Below are 8,547 nucleotides of genomic sequence, written 5' to 3' on the forward strand. Positions count from 1 at the left end.
TCTCTAGTCGATGCGTAGCCACAAAAGTAGTGGCTGAAGCTGATTTATTCAAATGCTCCAGTGTGCCTCGATCATAACGACAATAGTTGAGAAACTCATCCAATTTTTAGCGTACTTAAGTGATGTTAATATATAGATTTAGCCACGCCTAGAGGTTTTGGAATTGTTCGAGTTTTGGTGTTTCCTGTTAATGCTGAATCAAATCATTCTCTTCTCTTTCTTCTGTAGAAAAATTCATTGCCTAACTATATCGCATGAATCACGAAGCGATGAGTGCGATATCGGTTTATCAAGTGAAATATCCGGATCTTTTTTGAGAAAATTTTAAGATATTTAGAAAATGGTTGGATATTTAGAAAAATTTATTGCTTTTTTTGGCTGTTTTCCAGCTTTTCCTCGCTATTTTCGTGACAACTACAAATAATCCAGTTCAGCGGTTTCCCACTTGAATAATGCCGGAAAATGGCGGATCATGGAAACAATGAGCATGAACCTTCTTTAGGCTCTGAGTCTACTCCTTCTGGAATTGCAAAATCTTCAATACCTGAAATACGTAGAGAAAGAGAAGTAGTTTCCCTGCTGGACCGGCTGAGATCACCAGCTGTAAGTGAGTTGTCAAGAAAAAGAAAGCTTTCGGTCAACTCCGTCAACACACCTAGAAATCGTCGATCGCAGACCAGTGTGTTGAGAAAGGCGAATGAGCCTATGAAAGTTTCTGCGAGTCAAAGAGTACAAGAGTTTAAAGAAACGTCCTTTACTGTTAGCCGGAATAATTTATTGTTCTGCCAATCCTGCTGGGAAGAGTTATCCCTGGAGAAACAATATGGCCATGCACGTGTCTAGCAAGAAGCACAAGGCCAACAAAGAGAAGACGGAAACAACTACAAGAAGGAAAGGCATATTACTCAAACACTTCCCACTAGCACAAGAGTTTTTAGAGTAAAGTTGTGTAAGCATTTCTTAAGAGTGGAACACCATTGAATAGGATGAAATATTTCAGAAATCTCTTAGAAGAAGCAGGCATCCCTTTGACATCTTCTATCCACATGAGCCAATTGATCCCTTTTGTGTTGGAAGAGGAATATAAATCAATATCCAAGGAAACACTGGGTAAGGAACTCTCTATCATATTTGATAGAACAACTCGAGATGGTGAAACCCTAGCTGTCCTGGCTCGTTTCGTGCAAGACTCGGAGGTGAAAGTTAGGCTTGTGAGGTTTCAACTTGTAAAACGTTCAGTTAACGGGGACGAGTTAGCTCGCATTATAATTGAGGTACTCTATCGAAAGCTGAATGTTCCTCAAGGCTGCGTCTTAGCAGCAATGAGGGACAGAGTGCCAGTCAACACCAAGGCGTTACAAACGGTGTCTGTGTTGTTACAAGGATCGGAATTATCTGGAAAGTTCGCGAAGGTCAATGTCACGAAATATGTTATTTCGGGAATTTTCTAGAACTGTGACTCATCAGTTTCAAAATAGTTTGTGACTCATAACTTTAGAAATAGAGTTTATTGTAATAGCCATAAATAGTTACTTTCGGAAACTTCTAGACTCTCTTCGGATACTTCTATAAGTGGCTCTCTAGTCAGTTTGTTGTTGTTGTTGTTGTGATTCGGGACTTCGTTCCCTGTTGTGATTTCCAAGTGATATTGTGTGACAAGTGACAAGTGAACGGATTTCTCCGTTCGTGTGTGATTTTGACATTCTGCTGCAAAGTCCACAGTTGGTTTCCGTGGAGTGCGATACTGTGAAAGAAGTCTTTAGGAGATTTCGTCGAAGAGAAGGACAGTACTTTGCCTGTGGTCAGATAAGCGTAGAGGAGTATTCAGTTAATTGTACTGAGATTGTACTACGAGTAGTCGCTAGCTCGAGTTAAGTTGTCTCCCGTTGTTTACAGTTAAATAAATTGCGTTTCGTGGAAATAGCGAGGTCATTATCTTTCTGCTGGTAATTAGTTACCCGTAACAGAAATTGGGGGCCTGTCCGGGAGTTGAATTTAAGTAAAGCGAATTTAAGAGTTTACCTTGAGAGTATTATTGTATTCAGTAATCGAAGACAAGTTTTAAGATGGCGGGTTGATCCAGAGAAGTTTATGTCAGAACCTTGCGAGGATACTTTTTATTCCTTAAAAAAGGATGAGCTTATTTAAAGGTTAAGAAATTAAGCAAAGCGAAAACACCAGATTCAGGATATCATTGTTAAACATTTAGTGAGTTTACAAGTTTTCGAAGAGACAGTTGTAGAAACATTTGAAACATCTCAGATTCGGAGTTAAAGAAACTACAGCTTCAGTTGGAGTTTAAGAAATTAGAAATGCAAGAAAGATTGGAACGGGAAGAAAAGGAAAGACAGGAAAGGATGGAAGAAAAGCAAAGACAGGAAAGGGAACAACCACGACAGTTTGAACGTGAAAAAGAAGAACGACAAGAAAGGCTTGAAAGAGAAGAAAAAGAGCGACAAGAAAGGCTTGAAGACCAAGAGCGACAAGAAAGCCTGGAACAACAGCGATTAGAACATGAATTAGAAATGAAAAAGCTAGAATTAGGGGCCTCAGGGGGATCAAATCATTCTGTTAGTGGTTCTACTGGTAACGCTGAAGTAACTCAATATATTAAGCTAGTTCCTCCTTTTCAAGAAGCAGATGTACATAAATACTTTCTACATTTCGAAAAAGTAGCAGAAAGTCTTAAGTGGCCTAAGGACTACTGGGCAATGTTATTGCAGAGTGTCACGGTTATTAGTTAAAGCTCGAGAAACTTACTCTCAGTTAACTGTAGACGAAGCTTTAAGTTATTTTACTCTTAAAGAGCTTAACTTACCAACTAGTTCCTGAAGCTTACCGTCAAAAGTTCAAAAACTGTACAAGTATAAGTAATCAAACTTATGTAGCATTTGCTACAACTAAGGAACAGTTATTTCACCGTTAGTGTTCTTCACAGAAAGTAGATAAAGATCATGATAGATTAAGGCAAGTAATTTTAATTGAAGATTTTAAGAGGTGCATTCACAGTGATGTTCGCATATTTATTAACAAACAAAAGGCCGAGACGCTGGAAGAAGCCGCACGGTTGGCAGACGATTATTCCTTAACCCACAAGGTTGTCTTTGAGGAAAAACTCAGCAAGTTCTCGTCTCCTCGTGGTCAGAACTTGCCAACCACGTTGAGAAACCCTCAGAAGGAGAACCCAAACCAAAGGCAGATGTATGGTAATAGTTCGCGCCCCAGTTGCACGTCATTTATCCAGAACAAGCCGGCGGGGGCAAGAAAATCTTTACCGTTGACAACGTGTTATTACTGCAGGAGAGAGGGACATTTGATATCAGAATGTCCTGGAAAGTTAAAAACGAGAAGACAACAAGGTCACACAGATTAAAGGCCTACTGGTTTTATTGCTGCTTCACGTCTGACACCTGTGGCTATAGAAGATTCAAAAATCGGATTTCCTAAAGAAGAAACCTCTTGCCAAGCAGTCAGTTCTACTCCAAGACCTGTTATGGAGGTGTGTGAGCCCTTTATTCATGAAGGTTCAGTGTCGCTCTCCCGTGATTTGTCTGACGCAGTTGCTGTTAAAATTCTTCGAGATACTGGAGCTTCACAGTCTCTGTTATTGGCGGAAACCTTGCCCTTTTCTGAGAAGTCATCTACTGGAGCAAGTGTTCTCATTAATAAGGGGGTAAACTCTTCAGACTACAAGCCAGTGCCATTGCACACTGTCTATTTGTCATCAGATCTGGTGTCTGGTCCTTGGATCCTCGTTACCTTTCGAGGGAGTTCAACTTCTTCTCGGAAATGATTTGGCTGGAGACAAAGTGGTCATCAATCCTATTGTAACTGAAGTGCATTGCGTAGAGCAGCTGCCTGACCCAGTAGAGAACGATTTTCCAAATTTGTATCCTGCGTGTGCTGTAACCCGTGCTACGAGTAAGAAGAAATTAAGTGATGAAGATAAAGATGTTGACATAGCAGATACCTACATCAGTCAAGTTTTCGAGGAAACTGCCCCAAAGAATTTGTCTGGAACAAAGTCATTAGAAGATGATGATGATATCAGCAGTTTGAGGAAGGATGCTGAACTGAATTCTAGATCACACCTAGTAGCTGAGCAACATTGAGACCCAGAGATCTCGCCATTATTCCAGAGGGCAGTTAATGACAATGAATTTTCACAGAATCCTGTTTGTTTCTTTTCAAAAAACGGAGTTTTGATGAGAAAATGGAGACCACCGGGTGTTTCAGCTGACGAGGAGTGGGCTGTCAAGTACCAGATAACAAGACCCAACACAGAATTTTGAGTCATTTTTATTGGCCAAATTTAAGGAAAGATGTTGCTGAGTTTTGCAGATCATGTCACGCTTGTCAAGTAGTAGGGAAGCCAAATCAAACCATACCAAAGGCACCACTACAGCGAACCCCAGCAATCAAGGAGCCCTTCAGCCATATTATTGTTGATTGCGTTCGTCCATTACCGAAGACAAAATCTGGAAACCAATACCCGCTGACAATCATGTGTGCATCTACCAGGTTTCCCTAAGCAATACCCTTAAGAAATATCAAGGCTAAGACCATTGTTAAAACTTTAACCAAGTTCTTCTCCCTGGTTGGTCTTCCTACCTAAATACAGTCAGACCAAGGTTCAAATTGTATGGCAGACATATTTCAGCAAGTCATGAACGAACTGGGAATCAGACAATACAACTCCTCTGCTTATCACCGAGAAAGTCAAGGAGCTCTCGAGAGATGGCAGCAGACGCTGAAGAACATGATGAGGATCTACTGCTTCTAAACGGAGAGAGATTGGGATAAAGGAATCCATTTGCTGTTATTTGCTGCCCGAGAGTCGGTTCAGGAGTCTCTGGGCTTCAGCCCATTTGAGCTCGTTTTTGGTCACACTGTGAGAGGACCTCTCAAACTTCTTAAAGAGAAATTCTTATCTAGTCAAAGCCATTCTATTAATTTATTACAGTATGTCTCAGATTTCCGAACTAAGCTTAATAGAGCTTGTGAATGAGCTAGGGCTAATCTTAAGTTGTCTCAGAAGTCTATGAAAGAGAGGTATGATATAAACACTTCTGAGGGTAGTTTTGACCCAGGTCAAAAAGGTTTTAACATTGTTGCCAGTTCCTGGTAACCCACTCCAGGCTAGATATTTTGGGCCTTATATATGTAATTTAAAAGAAACTAAGTAATCTCAATTACGTTCTAGAAACGCCTTATAGGCGTAAGCAAACGCAGTTATGTCATGTTAATATGATAAAGCCTTATATTGACAGAGAAAGTAACCTAGAGATACATCCAGTAAGTCTTAATGTGGTTAGTTCTGGCCAGAAGAAACTTTAAGCCCACTGGCCACAGCAAAGCTTTCCAGCTCTGATGTTCTGCGGGATTTGGACTCCAAACTGTCCCATCCGTCTTCAATGCAGCGTCAAGATCTTACTGATCTTCTCCAGGAGTTCAAGCACCTGTTTCCAGATGTACCAACGAGGACGGAACAGGTTTACCATGGTGATGCTTCTCCTGTGAAACAGCATCCCTACAGGCTGAATCCTATCAAGCAGAAATATCTTAAAGTAAAAATTCAATTCTTAATCATTGGAGAATGATTTCATTGAGCCAAGTCACAGTAGCTGGAGTTCACCTAGCATTTTGGTGCCAAAAGCAGACGGTAGTTACAGAATGAGTACGGACTACCAAAAAGTGAACAATGTCAGTAAATCAGACACTTTTCCAATACCACGCATGGATGACTGTATTGACAAAGTGGGAAATGCAAGATACGTCACTAAGTTTGACTTACTCAAGGGTTTTTGGCAAGTTCTGCTCACTGAACGAGCAAAAGATATTTCAGCTTTTGTAATCCCGGATGGACTGTACCAATACAAGGTATGCCTTTTGGTATGAAAAACTCGCCAGCCACTTTTCAGCGCCTCATAAACAAAGTTATTGCTGGCCTTCACGGATGCAAAGCGTACATCGATGATGGGAGGAACATTTTTGCAAATCATCCGAAAGTTTTTTGAGAGACTAACCAAAGCAAAGCTCACTATTAACCTCTCCAAGAGTGAATCTGCACAAGCAAAAGTAACTTACTTAGGGAATGTGGTTGGACAAAGGAAAATGAAACCAGTCGATGCCAAGATCAGTGCTATTTCTGAATTCCCGCCACCAAAAAAGAAGAAACCACTAATGCGTTCTCTCGGTATGGCAGGATATTAGAGGAAGTTCTTCCCAAATTTCTCTGCAGTCACCGAACCTCTGACTCGATTACTAAACAAGACAGAGAAGTTTGTGTGGTGCGACACATGTCAAAAAGCATTTCAAGAACTAAAAGCGTTATTGAACAGCGCCCCAGTGTTGGCAGCTCCTGATTTCAATGCCCCGTTTAAGTTAGCTGTAGACTCAAGTGATGTTGCTGCTGGTGCTGTGCTTTTACAAGACGATAAAGATGGAGTAGGTCATCCTGTTTGCTACTTCTCAAAAGAGTTTAGTAAAAGCCAGAGAAATTACTTCACCATGGGAGAAAGTATGTTTGGCGTTAGTGTTAGCCCTCCAGCATTTTGAAGTTTACGTCACTTCTTCCAGTTTGCCCATCAAAGTTTTCAGTGATCATTATCCTCTTGTTTTCTTCACAAGTTAAAGGACAAGAATCAACGATTACTGAGGTGGAGTTTGATGCTTCAAGAGTACGACTTAGATATAACACATGAACGGATCGAGATTCTTCTTGCTCACATTAAACATCACCGTTTGAATACGCTATTTATTTCTTTGCAACTGCGTGCGATTCAACTGAAAAAGATACGATAAACGATTACATAAATTGTTCTAAAGGTAATGGACAGAAAAGCGCAACGGAAAACACAAGACAAATACTTACAAACTGTGATGCGAATTGAAATAAGCCTCAAGGCTGCCGAGACTGGTGAAAACAGCGACTAACGCAAATGTAGAACTTAGAAAGATGGATATAACTATGTAACGACCGGACTTGGAAGAGAGAATTAGGCGCAATAACGCCGAAACAAACTTATATATACCTACAAACGAACGTGCAAAAAAGAGTACAGGGAAAAATTACGGTTTACTAGTTAACACCTAGACAGAATTACAACGCATACACGCAGCAATACACACCTGACAACGAACAACGCAATCAACACATAAAACTTTCCTATTCTAGTTCCTACAAAAGACATAAAGGGAAAGGATAACGTGATTACTACCTGTCTTTCAAGAGTGTGAATGTGAGAACATATCAAAGAAAGTTCTAAAAAGGTTCTTTTTTTTCAAGAGGGGGAGTGTTACAAGGATCGGAATTATCTGGAAAGTTCGCGAAGGTCAATGTCACGCAATATTTCTAGAACTGTGACTGACTCATCAGTTTCAAAATAGTTTGTGACTCATAAGTTTAGAAATAGAGTTTATAAATAGTTATTTTTGGAAACTTCTTGACTCTCTTCGGATACTTATATAAGTGGCTCTCTAGTCAGTTTGTTGTTGTTGTTGTGATTCGGGACTTCGTTCCCTGTTTGTGATTTACAAGTGATATTCTGTGACAAGTGACAAGTGACAAGTGAACGGATTTCCCCGTTCGTGTGTGATTCTGACATTCTAGTTCGATGCTGTGAAAGAAGTCTTCAGGAGATTTCGTCGAAGAGAAGGACAGCACTTTGCCTGTGGTCAGATAAGCGTAGAGAAGTATTCAGTTAATTGTACTGAGATTGTACTAAGAGTAGTCGCTAGCTCGAGTAAAGTTGTCTCCCGTTGTTTACAGTTAAATAAATTGCGTTTCGTGGTAATAGCGAGGTTACTATCTTTCTGCCGGTAATTAGTTACCGTAACAGTGTTGTACCCAGAAATGCTTGTTGTTGCGCGCATCTCCCACTTTCTAGATAGGGTGGAAACCAAATGCAACATTCCAGTTTTCAAGCAGTTCATGATGACGTGGAATCTACAGAGGAATGGGAAAAGAGTATGGAAAGAGTTATCCGGGAAAGCCATGCCACGGTACAATGCGACATGATGGTGGAGCTACTGGGAGTGTGCTAAAGTTGTGTTTGAGGAGTGGAGGCATATCACTACATTTTTAGAGAGCAACGAAGAGTTTGCTGACGCATCAAGGCAACGACTTTCACAGATGTTGATGCACAATGCCGTACAGTTGAAAGTCGAGCTAGCATCTCTCGTGGAACTGGAGAAGTTTGTAAAGGCAAGCTACACTCTAGAGGGGGATGGTCACTTGATATTTATCGCCTTTCACAAGCTTGAAGAGCTCCGAGCTCTCATTCACGCGCACAATTTCCCAGCTATCCTAGGTGTGGTTCAAGAACTGTTTCCTCTGAACATTGGCGACCAACAAAGATGGTACCAGTATGGGCTAAGGGAGTGTGTGACGCTTGCCTTTTAGTATTTTCTGAAGACTTTGGCGAATGACTTGATAATCTCCCGCACTATGAGAGTGTCCGTGCTGTACAGCTTTTCAATCCACAAGCAGTCAAGGTATCTCGACCCACAGCTGCGGACGTCGAAAGGATCAGAGATGTGCCGTTT

General features: G+C 40.9%; 1 pseudogene; it reads left to right on the forward strand.

Moving 5' to 3' along the window:
- Positions 1 to 462: 462 nt before the first annotated feature.
- Positions 463 to 8,547, forward strand: part of LOC137967429 (uncharacterized) — an 8,199-nt pseudogene continuing 114 nt past the window's right edge.

Source organism: Montipora foliosa, chromosome 8 (genome assembly GCF_036669935.1).
Source record: "Montipora foliosa isolate CH-2021 chromosome 8, ASM3666993v2, whole genome shotgun sequence".
NCBI classification, from domain to species: Eukaryota; Metazoa; Cnidaria; class Anthozoa; order Scleractinia; family Acroporidae; genus Montipora; species Montipora foliosa.